This window comes from Centruroides vittatus, unplaced genomic scaffold (genome assembly GCF_030686945.1).
Source record: "Centruroides vittatus isolate TY-2023 unplaced genomic scaffold, ASM3068694v2 scaffold_769, whole genome shotgun sequence".
NCBI classification, from domain to species: Eukaryota; Metazoa; Arthropoda; class Arachnida; order Scorpiones; family Buthidae; genus Centruroides; species Centruroides vittatus.
Window position 1 is genome coordinate 5,883,901 of NW_027122717.1, and position 21,469 is coordinate 5,905,369.

Sequence of the window (21,469 nt, forward strand, 5' to 3'; positions counted from 1 at the left end):
TTCAAGAATAACTATTCAGTTCATTTGCGTAATATTCTATGTGATTAAGACTTTGTTTATGTAATTGGACGCAAATTCTTTCTATCATTTATAAAAGTTCATTTAAATCGTTTACCATAAAGGATATATAGTTGTTATGCCTATTACAAACGAAAAAAAATTTGTTTGCTTTAAAGTGGTCAGAGATAAGAACAAAAGCTTCAGTCTGTCAAGCTGACTCTCGATACAACAATATACGAACAATAATAAAATTTTAAACTTAAATTTTACTATTGCTCACTACTCTCCATTTCGTGTGCTTATATCTTCCGTGTAATTATTGAAGAGACAGAAATAAACAGCCTTTGTATTTATGGTACCAATAAGAATTTTGTTCTATAACAGTATTATATAATCTTACTTAAAGGTACAATACCACGTTTTTTTCTGTTTTTTTAAGCTTGATTAGTTGTTTTTATATCTGATGCATTAAAATGCAATTAATGAATACGTATGAAACACATGTTTTGAACCGCATGTCTCTAAAGCACGATTGTACTTACAAGCTGATGCAAGTCTGAGTTTAAGTCATTTCGCATAGCTTAGTAGTAATTGTACTAACGTGATATTTGTTTAATAACAGAGTTAGTCTCTTCCCTATTCGGTCTTATCCTACTACCATTTCACTTTTTACAAAGTTTGCATTTCACATGTGTCATCGTGTGAAGTAACGTCAGTAGTTTTGTATTCTTCTAGAAACATAGTGGTTCAATTAGCGAAAATATAATTTTCTTATCTTTCTTTTTGGACATTTAAGTACCGAGTGGTAATAAAATAAGTATTTCTATTTTGAGCTGTCGGTAGCTTGAAGTTCCAAACATCCAGGACTTTGTCTTCAGAAAATTAATTAAACATAATTATCGCCATCGGACGAAAATTAACAAATATAATTTTAAAATATCGTCGCCAGGGGGTAGCTTTCCTCATCTACATTTTACCAGCGCCTATTTCGTTGTAGATAAAAGCCGAACCAACCCCAAGAAGGCATGATGGAGAATAGACGTCCGTACTTTACCAGTTCCTGCTTCTTTACAAATGTTAATATTTTTAATTAGATATATGTTTGTGTTTTTAAAGAAGTGTTTGGTGGCCAGTAGCCTAAAAGGAAAGGTCAGTTGCCAAAAGTGTAATGTTTGGAACTTAAAAATGGTGGTCCCATGTTCCGAGAAGGACTTTGTCTTCAGAAAATTAATTAAACATAATTATCGCCATCGGACGAAAATTAAAAAACAAAGTAATTTCTTTATTTTCCACAAAATAAAGACAAAATAAAAAATTATGCATGGTTTAAATACTAGCCTCCCTTTCATGGTCGAGTCAATGTTGTCAGCTAAAACATGCAAAAATTTAACAAAAATAATATTAAAGTATCCAAGACATAGCCAAATATTGTAGCGCCACATCACTAGCGGACATTTGAATTTGCCGACTAGAACGCGGTCGGTTAATCGGGGTCGGATAATCGATGCTCTACTGTACTTATTTTATAACCACACGGTATAAAATTTGAACATTCTAGAGATATATGCTGTGACTAAAAATTGTGTTTTCATGATATTTTTGAATTTTAGAGAATCAGGTAATCCCGACTAAAACATTTTTCTCAAGAACTTTAAGGTTTTTAAAGCTTGGTTATTTATGAAAGATCTTGGATTAATTAGAGAAAAGAATGATGCAAAAAAAAACATATACACTAGAACCAGAAGATATAAAATTGTTTTGACGTAAAAAATTTCCAGAAATGGATAAGCTTCTTTCATTTTGCGTTGTTGATTTCATGCAAAAAAAGCATTTCTGAGCATTTTCAAATTCAATGTTGATCTGTGTTTTTTCACGTTAGTAACATCTGAATAGGGCCAAATTCGCATAGAAGTCTTTCAGGAAAGCATCTCCCTCAGCAGACTGCCCGTAACCAAATAAATTAAACTGATTCTAACAAGTATTTACTTTCCTGGCTCTCGGTTTATATAAAACAGAAGGAAAGTACGGCGATCGGTCGAAATATGACTTCCCCAAAATTTTTCAAATTTTTAGACTTAGAAAACTTTGAAACATTGAAAAATCCAAAAAAAAAAAAAAAAAAAAAATCAAGAGTTATTTCTGTGTGTCTAGATATCAATGTGTGTGAGGGACATGATTTCGTTCACTCTCATTAAAGCTTAATACCCAGTGGCGTGCAGTCATTGGAAGCAATGGAAGCGCTGCTTTCACCTTCCAATAACCTTCCCTTGTATTTTGTAAAATATAAATTTTCATATATTAACGTAGGCCTACAGTACTTTGAATTAATTAAAATTAATATTTTATTATAAATGCATTATGTATCTTTTAAAATTTCTATACTACATGGGGGAAAAAAACGATAAAATTAATATCGTATATTCGAATAATTCAGTAGCGGAAGGAATGTCGAAACCGGGTCAGTTTCCAATCAGCCAGATTATATAGGCATTGGCACATGCGGTTTACAGAAGACCAACCTCACCCGGTTTACCTGGTAGAAGCAACACACGCATAAAGCATCCAATTTCATATCCCGGACCGGTTCTGGTCTGTTAGCCGCCTGCCTGCTATATATTCAACTGCCCACGCCCGGTTATGTGAATTATAAGTAGACTCGATTAACGGCGGGCCATCTACGGCTCGCGAAAAGTTTCTATCCGGCCCGAGAAGTCTTTAATAGATTATTAAATTGGAAAAACAACTAATAATTAGTTATTTTTTTAATTCTTTGTAATTTTCGAAAACGATAAGAGAGATAAATGTAGTAATTAACTTTTTATTTATTTATTTCATATTTGCAGACTAAAAAAATTACAAGTCACAAGAAGGCGTCAATTAACTACTACGGCCCGCGGAAAAAACGTAAAATTTATTCTGGCTCATGTTATAAAAAAGGTTGCCCACCCTAGACTAGATTTATAACTTAACCCAACCGATAGGAGTTTACTGGCATGTTTTTATAATAGTTCTGTATAGTTGACAGGAGTTTTAAAAAAATCCTTTAAAATATTTGATATATTTATTTTGCGTTTATTCTGCTCTCCCATCTTATATTACTTACGGATTTTAATGTTAAACCGGTGATATTACGATTATAGTACGTCCCATCTGTAAGGGAATGCGGAAAAAAAGGTGTACAATTCTTATACAGTGTTAAAAAATTAACTGATATTTTGGCAGCATCATTTACAACCAAATTTAATGAATAAGACGTACAATGGTACAAAAAAAAGCTCTAGAATTTATTTTCCTTAAATTTACGATTTATATATCCGTTATCATAAAAATTTGTCTTCCAACGTCTTCCCAAGACTACAGATATTCAAGTACAAAGTAACTGGTTTCGACTTATTTCTACTAAAAAGTAGTTAAATAATTAAGAGATTAGGTAATGGGGACATAAATAAATTCCTGTTGAAAGAGCCAGAATTTTACTTCAACAAAATCTTAACCCAACCAGTCACTAGCTCAGTACAGTGGGGAACTGATTTCCGTGTACACCTGGTATTAAAACGAATTACTTAGAAAACAAATGAATATTAAGTTTAACATATTTAGGTTTTTACAGCTATGGTGAGAAACGTATGAAATTTACAACAGCCCTGTCGCGTGCTTTGAGGTTTACTAGTGATGCCGCAAAAGAGGCACTTGACATTGACCGGTATCGGCACCTCGGGATTTGGCATGCACACACCTACCAGAACTGTCTCTGATTCTATTCATTAGCCACTCGAAGATAGCTATTTCACTAAGTGGATTGTTTTAAGATTTAAAAAGTAAAGAATATTTTGTTATTTTCATGTACGTTTCTTTACAAAGTTATGTTTAATTATAAGTATCTTTAAAAGTATATTCATATAATTAAAGAATTTTTTGTACTAGGTATGTATATTCATCACAAATTTTGTTTTACCAAGTAAGTTTTTTTTATAGTTTTAATTTTTAGCCCTTATATCGTGGCTAGTGATTCAAAAATTTATTTTAAAAAAGTTTTGGCTCAAGACCATATAATGAAAAAGTAAACGTTATTAAAAGATAAAGACCAATGCCTAAATTAAATATAAATACATCAACTAAAAAATTTCGACATTTTAACGATGAAATTTATGACGAATGACGATTCTTTCGTAAAATTGAAGCAATTTGGAAATCAAAATAGAATAGAATTTAACATTAGTAGACAATATAAAATAAATATTAAAAATTATAACAAGATAATTACGATTAATAGATATATCTAAATTAATAGATGTTATATGTTTTTTCTCAAAGCAAGAATTGGCATTTAGAGGGCATAGGGAATTTATTGAATCAAATAAGAAAGTTTAATACAATTACCTCTGTTATTTATTAAGTACGTCAGATAATCTATTAAAAATACATTTAAAGAAGTATACGGTTTTTACTGGCTTATCGAACAAACGAATACGAACGGCAGTGGCGTAGGGTGGGTGTCAGCCGTTCAGGGCGAAGGAAAATTTCGACGCCTTCTTAAAATTTCGCCCTCTTAAATAAAATACGAGGAATCCCTACAAGTTACTAAAGACGGTGATGTCAGTCGCTGCAATGAGCAAAATGTCATTATTATACATTCATTTAAACAAAGGAGATTCTCCATTTTCGTCACAGAATAAGTAATGAAAAATTCCGTGCTCATTTAAATCGGTCTGAATCGTAGGTGCGACAAAAATATGAAATGAAATGATTCAAATTTATACAAGATATTATTACTATTTATTGTGAAAAAATGCCGCCCCCTAAAAGTGCTGCCCGGGGCGGGCCGCCCCTGCCGCCACCACTACGCTACGCCACTGACCTAACATAACAGTGCTGGAACAGGAGAGGATGATGATGTCGTTCAATTGCAATTAGATATTTTAAATGTTGGTGGTGTACCTTTTGATAACTCTACAAAAAAACAAACGAAACTTAAGGCATTGGATATTTAAATCAGTTTTTTTGTTGTTTTAAATTGTCTAACGATGTGAAATGTAAAAAATAAATACATAGATATTCGCCACGATATCAAAATTGCATGTCGTCTTAACATTCAAATTAATAGCAATAATATTAATGAAGACATATGGCATTGACAGACTTTAATAAAATTTCTTTAAAAACCCCAAATAGCGTTTATTAAAATATCAATAACAAAAATAAACAGATTGTAATAATGTTAAACAATACGCCAAGAAATAATGAAAAACGTTTTCATTGTCAGAATGCATTCTTTTCGCTGCCAGTTTTCTTTCGACAAGATGTTCCGAATGCTAGTATTTTTGTTATTATTTCAAGAAATTACTGCCCGACCAATGCCACGATTAAGTTCTACGGTGACCTGGCTCGAATCTAAATTAACAGAATTGAGGGATGAAAAGATGAAAGAATTAGATCTCGTTTTGACACAACAATCCGTCGGTACAGAGCCAGCTACGAACAATCCAGACACCGTATCTATCGACGAACAAATAAAAAGGCGATATTTAACATTAACAATGTCGCTATCGATTTTGTTTTTTATAACAACGATCACCTTTTGTGGCATGCTGATTCAACGACATTGCTATAATGAATCCAATCAGAAAATGCGTCGAACTGTCGGACAGAGACAAGACAAAGAGGAAAAAAGAAAACCGGATAAGACACTGTCACCCGAACTCGAGCAACAACCTCTATTAGAACCAGACGAAGTCGAGGAAAACGCTCGACCTTCGTCCATTTCTTCGACAATTGATACGAAATATTCATTCGACAAATTCCTCAGATTGGTCGAACGTTTACACGACGATGAAATAAAACAACTCGAAATGACTTTTAAAAGTCCTGAACAGATCTGAAGTGTTTTATTGTGTTTACAAGTTTATTTATTGGTCGAAGCGATTTGGAAAAAAATATTAATAATAATAAAAACTATAAAAAATCCATCTATAATTATTAACATTTGATATTAACGAAATGAATTCTGAATTTAATAATGAAACAGATATAATGCAATTCAATTTTCAAGACGATGAATCGAGAAATCAGAGTGATTCGAACAATAGTGATAATGTGTTGGAAGCATTATCCCTCACATCGTCGCCTCAAGAAGACAACAATGCTGATGATCAAATAGACGAAACTAGATTATCCACTGAAGTTTCTATAAGTACTGACAGTACAATTGATAATGATTTTACGAAAAAAGTCTGGCAATAAAGAAGAAAAAGAACTAACACTAAGAAAAAAAAAATTAACAGTCAGTACTGCTGAAGAAGATGAGGCTTCAGATGGAAAGGGTGCTATCTTTCTCTCACATCTGTGCCATGATAACTTTATGAATTGAAACTGTTATATATATAAATATGCAAAGTGAAATGCAAAATTAATTTGCAGATGATGTCTTAAAATAGTTTCTGATCCTAAAATTATAGTATTATCAGATTGTGAACTTTGATAGTTAATAAAAATATAATTATTAGTAATTGTGTTTATTAATTACTTATTGTCACGAAGATAGATGAAGATAATGTAAGGAAACGAGCGTGTTTTTATGGTATACGATTTCAGTGAATCAACTGATTTGGTTGGTTCTTCTAAATCGTATAAGTTTCGTCTCCGGAAACAAAATCCTGCGAGTACCCTTGGCCGGAGTGACTTCAGTTTCTCAATATGGATTTAACAAAACATATCTATTTAATCGATTTTGATTCGTGGTACTACTACGACGGGATTTTTAAGGAAGAGTGAAAATGATCTCTCATTGAAACAGTGATTATTGGGAACGCGATAAATATTTTCGACAATTTGTAAATATTTTTTTTTTTAGTTTCTTGATTGAGACGTGGGCCCGCTTGGCCCTCTTCTGGAACTCGATGTAAAAACAATTGTGAAAAATATTTCGCATGTTTAAGAGAATATTTATTAAAAACAAATAAATCTTTTTGGGAATAAATTACGAAAAGATAAATCTTAGCATTTTATTAACAGTTTTTAAATTAAGATGTACCAAAAATATTTTGATAAAATACGGTACGATCTTGGTACAAACAGTTGAAATAAAATTTAATTTCTTTATGTTAGATTAGTTACGCAGACATTTCTTTTAGATAGTGTACGAAATCAGTCCAAATACACTCAGGGCCAGTGGCGTGCGGTCATTGGAAGCGATGGAAGCGCCGATTCCACCTTTCAATGACCTTCCCTTGAATTTTATAAAATATAAATTTTCATATTTTAACGTACTTTGAATTAATTAAAATTAATATTTTATTATAACTGCATTATGTATCTTTTACAAATTTCTATACTACATGTGAAAAAAACGATAAGATTCCTATTGTATATTTGAATAATTCGGTGGCGGAAGGAATGTCGAAACCGGGTCAGTCTCCAATCAGCCAGATTATATAGGCATTAGCACATGCGGTTTACAGTGCACCAACCTCACCCGGTTTAGCTGGTAGAAGCGACACACTCGTAAAGAGTACAGCTTTATATCCCGGAGCGGTTGTGGGCTGTTATCCGCCTGCCTGTCAACTTCCAAGCAGCCAGATTATAGGCATTGGCGCATGCGCTTTACATAGCACAAACGTCACGGTTTAGCTGGTAGAAACGACACACGCGTAAAGAGTACGCGACTTTATATTCCGGAGCGGTTGTGGGCTGTTAGCCGCCTGCTAGATATTCGGCCACCTTCGCCCGATTATGTGAATCACGAGCAGACTAGATCAACGGCAGGCAACCCGCGGGCCAGCTACGGCTGGCGAAAAGTTTCTATCCGGCCCGCGAGATCTTTAATAGATTATTAAATTGGAAAAATAATTAATTAATAGTTATTTTTCCAATTCTTTGTAATTTTCGAAAACGATAAGAGAAATAAATGTAGTAATTAACTTTTTATTTATTTATTTCATATTTGCAGACTAAAAAAATTACGAGTCACAAGAAGGCGTCAATTAACTACTACGGCGCGGAAAAAAACGTAAAATTTATTCTGGCCCATGTTATAAAAAGGGTTGCCCACCCTAGACTAGATTTATAACTAACCCAACCGATAGGAGTTTACTGGCATGTTTTTATGATAGTTCTGTATAGTTGACAGGAGTTTAAAAAAACTCCATTAAAATATTTGATATATTTATTCTGCGTTTATTCCGCTCTCCCATCTTATATTACTTACGGATTTCAATGTTAAACCGGTGATATTACGATTTAGTATGTCCCATCTGTAAGGGGATGCAGAAAAAACGTGTACAATTCTTAGTACAGTGTTAAAAAATTAACTGTTATTTTGGCAGCATCATTTACAACCAAATTTAATGAATAGAGACGCTACAATGGTACAAAAAAAGCTCTAGAATTTATTTTCCTTAAATTTACGATTTATATATCCGTTGTCATAAAAATTTGTCTTTCCACTGTTTTCCCAAGACTACAGATATTCAGGTACAAAATAACTGGTTTCGACTTATTTCTACTTAAGAAGTGACTAAATAATTAAGAGATTAGGGAATGGGGACATAAATAAATTCCTGTTGAAAGAGCCAGAATTTTACTTCAACAAAAGCTTAACAGAACCAATCACTCGATCAGTACAGTGGGAAACTGATTTCCGTGTACAACTAGTATTAAAACGAATTAGTTAGAAAACGAATGACTATTAAGTTTAACATAGTTAGATTTTTACAGCTACGGTGAGAAACGTTTAAAATTTACAACAGCCCTGTGGCGTCCTTTGAGATATACTAGTGATGCGACAAAAGAGGCATTTGACATTGACCGGTATCGGCACCCACGGGATTTGGCACGCACACACTCACTACACACCTACCTGGACCGTCACTAGTTCCATCCATTAGCTACTCGTATCAAGATATTTGACTAAGTGGATTGTTTTAAGATTTAAAAAGTAAAGAATATTATGTTATTTTTATGTACGTTTCTTTACAAAGCTATATTTTAATTATAATTTTCTTTAAAAGTATATTAATACAATCGAACAATACATTGTACCAGGTATGTATATCCACCGCACATTTTATTTCACCGAGTAAGTTTGTATAATTTATTTTTAATTTTAGCCCTTATATCGTGGCTAGCGATTCAGAATGTAATTGTGATATTAAAAATACATTTAGAGAAGTCTACAGTTCTTACTGGCTTATCGAACAAATGAATACGAATGGACCCTAGACCAGTAACTCTTAACAGGGGGGCCGCGACCCTGGGGGTCCATAAGAAGTTTGCCGGGGGCCGCCAAATTATGCAAAATTTCCTTCAGAATATAATAAAAAGAAAATTGATGTATAATCCGAATATCGTATTGAAAAGTGAAATAAGAAAGATAAAGTTTTCCTATTTAGTTTTTATTTATTTATTTTGTATTTCTTCTTACATACAACTTTGTTAGTACAGAAGAAATAAATGCAAATATGCTACTTACACCGTAGTATTTACTTCTTTTATTCCAAAGCAATTCTAAGAAACTATTAATGCTTGGAATTTTAAAAATAATTAGGAAAAATAGTAGGCTTTGAAAATTTAAATATTTTTGCAAAAGTTATGCAGAATCCTTACCACAAGTGGGCGTTTTAGTTTTAGTTTAGTTTTAGCATCGACATTGGATCGATTTATCGACATGTTTCTTATTTTATTTTCTGTTAAAAATTAATGAGTTTTCATGTTTAATTGTGAAGTTTGAATGTTATTTAAATAGATAATGAAATAATAAAGTTATGATTTACATTTATTATATAAAAAATAAAGCAATAATAAAAAAATCAATTTATTATAGCTAAATTATCAAATTATCAAATATAAATTATTATTAAAAAATAAGGGTCACAAAAAAATTATGAAATATTTGGCGGGCCGCGAGTGTAAAAAGGTCAAGAACCACTGCCCTAGACCATCACTGACGCGCAATTAACTGATTGCCCCTGGAAGTCGGCTTCTTACAGAAACACAGCTTCCCTGTCATCAAATGTCACGGCACGCCACTGCTCAGGGCGGATCTAGTTTTTCGAGGCCTAGGGCTTATTCAAGTCCAATGCAGCCCCATTTTTTGTTAGATTAAGAATTTTTAAATTTGGGTTTAAAATTGCAACTTGGTGACCTGACCAATTACGTTACATCAATTACAATAAAACAAATAATACTATAAATTATTATCATTGTTATTATATTAACTATTTTTTACTATACGATAAGTACTCATTGTTAACAAAAAATTATTAAAAATTTATGATAATAATTCAATTTTTGTGTGCCCTTGACACTTGGAGTCCAGGGCTTAAGCCTTATTAGTCCCTATGTAGACCCGCCCCTGAATACACTGGAGGAGTTCGAGTCATCTATCAAAGTGAAACTTTCTCTATTTCCCAAACTTTCGACTTACATTGAGGAAGTTTGGGATTGAACTAAGCATATTGATCATATTATAACTGAAATCATATTTGAAGCTATTTATATTTAAGTAAAATTTGTGTACTTCGTATTTCAGTCAGGGCATATAAAACAAATGACCTTGAAAAGTAAACGAAATTTTGTGAACAGAAAATAAGACATTCGACAAATGAGAGGTGGCCTACAAACAGACGAAAAGATATTTTTTAAAAATTGAATATAATAGGAAAAGTTTATAAGATAATCCCAGGAGAAAAATCGACAAGAAAAATGAAAGTCTTTGCTTAATTTGACACAGTGGCGTAGCGTGGGTGTCAGCCGCCCGGGCGAAGGAAAATTTCGCCGCCCCCTTAAAATTTCGCCCCCTTAAATAAAATACGGGGAATCCCTACAAGTCAGTACAGGCGGTGTTGTCAGTCGCTACAATCAACAAGATGAAATTTATATACATTCATTTAAAAATAGGGGATTCTCCATTTTCGTCACAGAATAAGTAATGAAAAATTCCATGCTTATTTCGATCGGTCCGAATCGTAGGTGTGACAAAAATATGAAATAAAATGGTTCAAATTTTTACAAGATATTATTATTATTATTTATTGTAAAAAAATGCCGCCCCTCTAAAAGTGCCGCTTGGGGCGGGAAGCCCCTGCTGCCCCCACTACGCTACGCCACTGACGAACGGGCCTTGACGCGCAATTAATTGATTGCCCTGTATGTCGGCTTCTTACAGAAACACAGCTTCCCTATCATCAAATGTCACGGCACGCCACTGTTAATAACTCTTGTGCATTTTATCAAAAATATTCTTAAATTTTGCAGGAAGGTTTGTGTATTAGGGAAATTTATCATATTAAATTTTGATGGTCGTAGGTGAGTGGGTGGGGAGATCGTTTGTAGTATTTCGAGTAGAGCCGTTCTTTATGACGATTTTACTCGTTATTAGCATTTGAAATTTTTTATGAAACCCATTCCTTCCTTCAAAATTAAAGTTTTTGCCATTTTATAACAATTAAAAATATAAAAGTTTTTAAAAATAAAATAATATGACAAATGGCACCACCAAATGTTGCCGGAGAAGTTAAGCTATTCGTTGCTGGATTTTTGTTAAATCACTCAAGACGGCTGCAAGGTGAAGGACTTGTGTGCATTTGTATAAGGTGGTACGACAAATTTAGCTTTTATCTCAGGTCGTATTAATGCTGTAGGATTTCAGCAAATACTAGTTATAGACTTTTTTTCGTTTGTGGAAAAACTGGAGGAAGTTGTTAAATTTCGACAACATAGTGCAACGACTCAAAATCAACTTGTGAAGGTTTTTGGCAAATGGCGTGCACGTTATGGACCGAAGTTCATGTTCTGATCTTAATCGTATAGAAAACCCGTTTGTTATCTTAGAAAGGAAAGTGTATAGGAATGAAAAGCAATATACGTCAGTAGAATCATTAAAAATAACAATAACTGAGGCTTGGCACGAAATTACAGATAAAGAGAGGAAAACTTTTATTAAAACAATGCTAGATGACGTTTACAAAATAATTAATAAAGAAGCAGGACATATTGCTTATTAATAATAAATACAATCGCTGACGATTGAAAGGTTAAAGTAGGTCTATCGCTACGTCAACTTTAAGGCTCTATCAGTTTGAGACAATTATACAGGGTTGTCAAAATTCATTTCTTATTTTTATTTTATTACTGTTTTTCGATAAAATTATTATTATTATATGCTATCAGATTAAACCATTAGTCAAATCCTTTCTATTGTTTCGTAAGGTATTTTTTATTTCATTATTTTAATATCATTAGTTTACAGGACTCTATCATTTCGGAACAAACTGTATGCGTAACTGGATGTCGTGAAGAAGTCGTAATTTTGTAATTCCATCTAAAGGCCAAAATATTTAAAATGAAAATTTGGCACGTAAGGACATATTGTCCGAGATCCTGTTGTATTCTGATCGCGCGCAATATGTCAGTGGCGTTTGCTGACAATTTATGTACATCGATCTCTCTAACAAATTTTTATTTTGATCTTTACGACGGGCATTTAACATGTACGATGTCGTGACGAAATCAATTTTTGAAAACACTCACATTGGTGTCCTGCGGCCACACATGTGCGTGTTTTAACGGTTGTTGGAATTGGTAAACCGCTGTCTACAAACGTGGGTGTTTTAAATGTTTCTTGATGTTTTTTGACATTGGACGTTCGCGTTTTTCCTCGAATTTGCGTTTTGAACTGCTTTAGTCAGAACGTTAGAAGCGTGTCAAGCCGAAACAGTAAAATTTACGTTGCGGAGCTCAGTTTCGTTTTTCTAGAAAATACCTAGTATTTTTAATTGACATAAATTGACAATTATAAATAAATCACACTTGTATGTGTTAAATCCTATGCACGTGACACCGACTTCAGTCAGCATTTTGATTGAATAAAATAAATAATAGTCAAGTTATTAAAATACTTTATTTCAGCAAATTATGAATCATTGTAAACTTCAATAGAATTTTACAATTTGAATTAACACAGAATTTAAAATATAAATATATATACCGATATAATTATACCAATTTATTATGCATCAATTAAAAATTATAAAGATTAATTTTACGTAATTCTTTAATAAATTGTCAACGAAGAGAAAAAATTTCAATTACTTTAGTTTAACAATTACTTGCACTCTCCAGACATTTCTAAAAGGAAAAAAAAAAAAAAAAAAACATAATAATAATATTAATAATAGCTTATAGCTTTTACATAAAATAATTTGCACTTTAGATTTACGTACGAAAGGTAAATTACCTGTTAATTTTAACTTATATATTTTATATAATAATTTTCATGATTGCTGGTAATATTTGATTGATTTAAATAAAAACTCGAATAGAGATTGATGGAAAAGATTTTCAGTTCATACTTCCTAATATCAATTTAATATATCATAGAGAAAACATAGTGACTGATAAAAGTTCAAACTATCCAGATTTTTTTACATTTCTTGGCATTTTCACACTCTAGAAAGTCAGAAATGTAAAAATATTCCTAAGAAAATTCTGTCTGAGTGGCGTGTGTCGGAATCTATTTTGCACTATGTCTAGGGGATGGATAAACAAAAATTTTGATACTTGGCAGGTCTATTTCAATATTTAAGACATCGATGCTGCTAAATTGTAGTAATTAAAGACCAAGGGGTCCGAAGACAGAAACGGGATCAATAAACATATTTCGAGTGGCATTAGATTTAATGAAAATTTATTCATTATATTTTGCAATTTGTTTAGAAACTGGCTCCTAACATTAAAATGAAGCCCTTTGCTTTTTTATAATAATTAATAATATAAAAATTATTTTAAAAGAAAATCTCATAACAGATGGCGCAACACGACTTTGTAACGTATAAGTGCAAAAATATGTATACACTATTTGTATAACCATCTATATATTACGATTAAATTATGTTTTATATAAAGTATTAATAACAATAATTAATAGTAAATTTAATGTGTAGTTGGAATCAAAATTATAAAAGTAATTTTAACAATATTTCATGGTTTCTATTCTTTGGTATGTTTAAAAATCTAGTGAAAACAATTCTATTTTTTATACAGTTATATAATTAAACAAATCTTATACAGAACATTGGAACTGATTCTAATGGACACGTGTCGATGAAATTTACTACATATCTTATTTACACTATGGAGAATAGTTTTCTAGAAAACAGAAATTAGTTCAAATTTTCGTCGCTAGGAGAAAATGCAGCGCTTCAAGTACAAAACCTATAAGTCAGTAAAGGAAAATATTACATTTTATTTAACATCAACTATTGAATGCGTGAGTCATCAGCATTGAATACATGAAAGATGGTCTGATCAATAGTCGCACAAATGATTTCGATGGAAACATTATTAGCATTATGCTGATCTTCAGGGGAGGACTTATTGTCCGAGCACATTGTTTTCTTTTGTAATTTGCTTAATATTATTTTCATACACCATTTTTACTTTCATGGTTGTTATATATCAGGGGTGGCCAACTTTTGTGTACATAAGATCTACTTTTTATCGTAAAAATGTCTCGCGATCGACTTGTTGTCGTAGGCATAGTCTAAGTGGCGAGGGGGGTGTGAAATACATACTATGTTTATACACTGTGCTTCAGTACGAGGTGCACTCCCGCGAGCTATGGGTAGATAAGAAAATATATGTTCAAAACTATTTTTTTATTTTTTAAATCATTTATTAAGTTTTCAAGATATAGGCTCATAAAGAAAATGAAATTTCCAGACCCAACTTTTGATATTTGCAGTTACGAGTTCATTCCGTACAGGCGGCACCTAAAAAATATCGATTTTTCGACACTTTCAAAATAGATTTTTATTAACTTAAAATATAACTTAATTATTTTTATCAATTACAATGTATAAATTGTGGTACTATTTGTTCGTAAACTTGAAAAAGTTGTTATAAAACTGCACAGTACGGCTGATAATTTGATTATAAGATTTTACTTTCGCGATTTTTTTTTTTTTTTTTTTTTTTGGGCGAGGAAAATTTATCGTGGAAGAATGATATAAGACTTTTAGACTTATTTTTTGCTAATCTATCAGTAGCTCGGAGGAGTGCTCTTTGTACTAAAACACCCTGTATATCTACCTACGTAAAAACAACGTAATTATTTAACAGGCCAAAATACTCACGTCCGGGGGAATTAAAACACATGAATTAAAAACATGAATTAAAACAACATGAATTAATAAATATTGTTAATAATTATTATTAACAATATTTATTAATTCAAATTAGCTACTAATGAAGACAGATTTAGAATTTATTTTATTACGTTACATTAATTGGAGGACTGAGTTTGCACGTCTCTTACCAAGGAAACATAATTAGGTGTATATCATGACAAAGATAATAACAATGATTCTTCAGTATGGGAATCAGTCCGAACAGAATGTTTAGTCTTCGTTAACTTTAAGTATGAAAATGCCAATTCACACAGGTATGTAGTTCCGAAACAGGAATAAATATATTTGCTACATTTGGTGATTCTGGGATATTTTTCTCAATTGACGTATTTCCAAAAATCCAAAAATATAGAAGTCTGTTGGACGAAAACGCTCACTTATCAAGTAAATAGATAGGTAAGAAAAGCCATAATTTAATTTAAAACATAAAGAACAGGTACTTACATTTTAAACAAATGAAAAATTGAAACTCAACGTTGTCACCGTGGATAAACAATATTGATTAATAATAATAATATTGTTAATACTAAAGAAAAGAAGCTACCGCATGACAGTATCAAATATTCAAGCTAAATGGCTGTGTTTTCTACGAGTCCAGTCATAACTGCATGCATATTGTTGCTTTTGCGCGTTACGTTCACGCGTTGCGATCAGTAACAAAGTGTAACACATTAAGTCAAGACATCGCGAGCGATCGACCAAAATTGGCATCGCGATCGACCGGTCGATCGCGATCGACTTGTTGGCCACCCCTGTTATATATAACATAGGAAAAGTATGGCGATCCGGCAAAAAATGACCCCCTTCCCCAAGATTTTCACATTTTTGAATTTAAGAAACCTTGAAACACCGAGAAATGCAAAAAAAAAAAAAAAAAAAAAAAAAAAAATTGGGTGCAATTTCTGTATGTATGGATGTTACTGTTTGTATGTATGTGGGGCACGATTTTGTTCAACCTGTTTCAAGTTTTATATCGCCTGTGCTTTTTGTTGAAAATTTTTGAAATTTTTCAGGGAGGATTGTTTATTAGGTAAAATCGTGCTATTAAATTTTGATGATTATAGGTCGACGGCGTGTGAAGATAAAACTGAGTATCTCCAGTAGCATAGGAGTTAAAGACGATTTTACTCGTTATTAGCATTTACAATTTTTATGTATAAAACCAATCCCTATCCTCAAAATTAAGCTCTTTGCCATTTTATAATAATTAACATTTGTGGGTCGCCGGAGGCAAGGCGGATGTGTCGCCTCTTTTCTCGGCAACAGGTTTTTTGAACCTGCCTACTTGTCAATGGATGGCGTGTTTACGTTTCTGATCCCAAGGGATCGGGATTCTTTTTGTCAGGTCGAGTGGAGGAAAAGATTTATAAATTCAACTTTATAAAGTGTTTGATTTTTTTTAAAGTTAAAATTAACATTTCAGCTATTTTACGTTTTAATCATTGTAACAGACACTTTGTACATGTGCTTGTTGGAGTAGCTGGTGGCGCGAAGCTATTGTTCGTGGGATTATGACTAAACACCCTAAGGCAAAAGACCCCTAGCCGCGGCAACGGAAGTCGTTGCGATAGTAATACTGAGCGGTACGAGAGGAACCGTAGGTTCAGACACTTTGTTACTTGGTCCCTGGTTGTTAGGACGTTGGTGAGTGCGGAGCAAGAACGAACATATACCCCAGAATAGATTCGAACCTTGGGGTACGGACTCTCGAGTATCGACAACCCTGAACTTGTACTTGGCTAAGATTCCCGTTAGCCGTAACAATCATATTTTATTTAATTTCCTCAAAATTCATATGGGTAAAACTTGGGGTTTCTCGAACAGGATTTCGATTGTTTTTTTTAACTCGGAAAATTCTTCTCATCCCGGGAAATTTCTTAAAAGTACATTTTTTTTCTTATTTTGTGTTAAGGTTGAGGAAATTTTGCAAATAGAAAGTACAGGGTGTTTTTTTTAAACTGACGGTACTCAGGGACATCTGTAGAGCAATCTAACAGCCGGACTCTCGCCAAATTTGGGAGAGTGACTAAGGATGACATGGGAAAGAGATTCCGCGAATAAAAAAGTAGTACCTAAATTCGCCGGTAGGGGAGGATTTGGCGCTGTTGTAGCGAAAAAGCTACCAGCACTTCACTGAAGAAAGGGTCATCAGTCGCTTTTTTCCACTTGCATGGACGACTCACTCCCAGGATCTAACCCCATGTTACTTTTTCCTGTGGGGTTACTTAAAGTCCAAGGTCTATCTTGGTAGTGTCCCAAACTTGATGACTTGAAGGACAACATTTCTCGAACTGTGAAGCACATTCTTGCGGACATGTTATGTTTGGCCATAGAGAAAACGGTGTTCAGGATGCAATGAGTTGTCCAGCAGGACGGTGATCACATTGAAGAAGGGAGAAGGTTATTTGCTGATTGATTAAACTTTCGTTATTACACTGCAACCTCTGTCTGATTATTCATTCGTGTGTTTGTTAATTACAGCTGGATTTTATGCAGATTCTTAGCTGTTTTGCTACAACAGCGCCAAATCCACCCCTACCGGCAAATTTGGGTACTAGTTTTTTTTTCGCGAAATCACTTTTTCATATCGTTCTTAGTCACTCTCCCAAATTTGGCGACAGTCCGGCTGTTAGATTGTTCTACAGATGTCTCTGAGTACTGTCAGTTAAAAAAACATCCTGTATAATTAACTCATAACCTGTCAAAATACATTTGTATTTATTAATTTTAAACCTGCTTATTAGTTTTTTAAATTTCTGCTCGTTATGGCATGTCCCAAATGGTCAATAATCAATACGTAGCTTATTTGTAGCAGAACTCTGAAAATTCTTTACTACTCAGAACCTGTAATATTTGGAATAATTGTGCTTATGCTATCTTAAGTTTTAACCATGCCCAGTAGCTTTAATAACTGAGTAACGCCAGGTTGTACAAATTGCCAAGGATACAAACGAGTACGAAGTCTGCAAGTATGAAGTTTTTTTTCATAAACCTGATTATTAAAAACAAACGAACTACCGAATTATCGGGCTATAAGCTTGATGCCGCTATTAAACCAACCGAGGTAGACAAATCAAGAATACTAGACAGCAAAAGAAGTACCACAGTCTCGGAAATGAACTAGAAATCTTCCACGCAAACACATAACATCTGTTTTCTTTTAAATGCATTAATGACGATTCCACCCACATGAATTGAATCGGAAAGGGCATTCTTGGTAGCAGGCTTTTCATTAGTTAAATAAGAATCAAATTGAGTGATGAGAGTATTGACCATCTTTGCTTTTAAAAATCTTATAAAAATTTACAATAATATTTTGTAATATATTTTATTTAAAGAACGAAAATTACCTTCTAAGTTTGATGTAAGTTAATTTTTTTCCCTTAAATTTTCGATTCAATTCGAAGGAATTTTTTTGTAAGCATTTCCCAACAAACTTTAATAAATGTTTTCTATTTGTGAAAATTTCTACGTAGTTCAAAGGTAATTTTTAATATATATCTTACACAGCATTATTAATATGATTTTGGAGGTTGCAGAACGTATTAAATTACTTTAGAAAATGAAAAATAATTATATCATTTGATTTCAAGATATTTTGTATATCTTAAAAATAATTAATTCTATCCCGGTATTTCTCGGGATCCCGGGAAAAACAAAGATCTGGAAATGAGAAACTTTAATAAAAATTATATCAGTCATTATATCTTTCTATCAGTACATTAGCATTCATAATATAATAAATTAGATATCAGGGATACTTCAAATTTTCAAGTAAATCAGAAAATATATATTGTTCCTGTATGTTTCTGTCGCATATTTAAATGTTAATTGTTACATCATAATATTAAATGAAACGGCTAATGAGCGGCACGTATTGTTACCCGAACTTATAATTAAACCAACTTCAAATGCTTTAGTTGTTATACAATAACTGATTTAATACGTATTTAGTAAAATTTATATAAATAACTTTAATCGCCTAGCACTTACTTGGAGAGTGGGATAAGTACTTGGATTGTCACAACTGTAGGCATCTGTAGCTGGAGTGATACATTCCAGATATTGGGCGTATAGCTATTAATAGAAATATCATTAAATTGTGAAATAAATAATAATTAAGACAATGTTCAGAAATAAGAATGAATTACGATACCATACCGTTCTGTTTGTTAGTCGGATATCACAAACGAACTCGCTACACTCTTCTGTGGTTCGGCAAAATTGTATTTGTTGAGCACAATTTTTACCGAGATCTAGAATCTAGAAGTTAAGTAATAATTAAATATTTGTTTAAAAATTTATTTTAAAATAAATTTTTTTTTATGTCTAAAGGCTTACAAATTTCAGGTTATTTTCAATTATGCAAAATCGAAAGTTGCTTTTATCATCACAACTCAGTCCTAATGAAAAGAAAAACGTGAACGTGAAAAATAAATATTTTTTAAATTAAACCTCATCTAGATTTCCATACGCATAATCAGAATGTTATAGCTATAATTAATCAGTAAAACATGAAAGTAACTACAGAAAGTTAATCGAGTGTTATTAACACTTACCACAATAAATGGCATATGCCTGGTCAATAGCTGCACGTGAATTTGCTGGTCTAACATTCGAAACGTCCATAGAATTGATTGGTAAAACAACAATGACAAACATGAATAACGCTAGCATAAACGTCATATTTATTGATGTTTTCATCTCCGATGGTAAATTTCTGTAAGTATATATTTTATTAGGTGACATTAGATCTTGTTTTAATATTTTACCAGAAAATTACAATTTCAAATCACCCAAAAAACTAACAAGTATTTAATTTTGGAAAAAGTAATTTATTTTTATAAGCATTTCTTAACTAAGATTATTTCATCAGGTGCCTGTACTTCTAGTCATTGAATCAAAATTATCGGAGTTGGTCTTTATTATATTTTTATGCTAAATATTTATCTTAAATATATATTTTCAGATATATTATTAGTTTCTAAATACAATCAAATTTAATTACTTTATATTTTTAATTTTATGGTTAAAAAATAATAATAAAATAAGAGCATGAAAGCTTGCAGACTTTCTAAAAGAAAAAAAGATAGCAAGTGTTCTTGCACGACTTTCAAAGTCTTCACAAAGAAGTCTTCAAGTCTTCTTTTAAACTAACATCTAGTACAATTAGTTAAGAGATTTTATTTAAAAATAATTGTAATATTAGCCTATTATAAGGCAAAAGACTTATATTTGAGGTAGACGAGAGTGTTTAAAAAATTTCATTAAAAATCTATTTTCATCTTTAAAAATACTCAAGTAAAATCGCAAATGCTGTTAGCGAGTAAAATTTAAAGTAAATTTGACCTTTCAAAACATATGATGCAGAATCACATCTATCTTTCCATGATTTGACTCATTTGACTACCAATATTCTGTAGCATCAATGTCCCATATACAGAAATAATTTTGCCAAGTTTCAAAAGTTTTGATTCATTCATCAGTCCCGAAATACCACACAAAATGAATGCTGACACACACTCGTACAAAATATTGTGAGTGGAAATTTTCATTTTTGGGTTCGCGGAGTATCAAACGTCAAGAATTGCTAAACAAAGAAAAGAAAAAATCGGGAAAGATCAAACTTAGTTCCCCTATGTTAACCTGTATTCTATACGACTGAGAAGAGCAAACGTTTTCGTGTATTTCAGATTGGTATCTATAGTTAACAGTCTCATCGACAGAAAATGGCTTTACTAAAATTAAAAAATGTAAATATTTTAAATAAAATAAATTGGTAACTAAATTAATTTTTTAAAATACATAAGAACATTTTTTTCTTGCCATTTTCTTAACATTAAACAGCAACGCCGAAAATAACAGAGTAAACAGTCATAAAACAAAACATGATATAAAATTCTAATTCTAATTAATATTTAAATTTTCTTAATTGACTTACAGTCAGCTTAAAAACCATATATAATAGACCAGCAATTATTTAATGTGACATCGTCACAATGCCGAGCTCCAATTTTTAATCATATTTCTAATTTATATCATTTAAAATATATAGTCTCAGTTACGAATTAATAGTGGTTTTCCCCTGCACATCATACTTTTCCTTTTGCAATAGAGTTCTGCCGGTCATCTATCTAACACCTTTCGGGAAAAACTTTGAATTGAAATAATCTGACTTCCTGTTAACATCGGAAGTTCTTTTAGTTACTCGGGCCTCTTACCCCCAATGTTTCCATATCTCGTTTCGTTTTTCATCTGACTCCGTTCTCGAAATTAAGGAAAGACAG

The 21,469-nt window shown here is 32.2% G+C and overlaps 2 long non-coding RNA genes across 2 annotated transcripts in view; one reads left to right on the forward strand and one right to left on the reverse strand.

Annotated features, from left to right (window-relative positions):
• LOC136989865 (uncharacterized) overlaps positions 1-21,469 on the forward strand; it is a 255,026-nt gene that overhangs the window by 213,723 nt on the left and 19,834 nt on the right. The window lies entirely within an intron of this gene.
• On the reverse strand, positions 12,877-19,301 carry LOC136989762 (uncharacterized). The gene is made up of 2 exons (XR_010882953.1): positions 19,176-19,301; positions 12,877-13,122 (listed from the first exon to the last, which is right to left on the reverse strand). It is a non-coding gene; the product is annotated as an uncharacterized lncRNA (long non-coding RNA).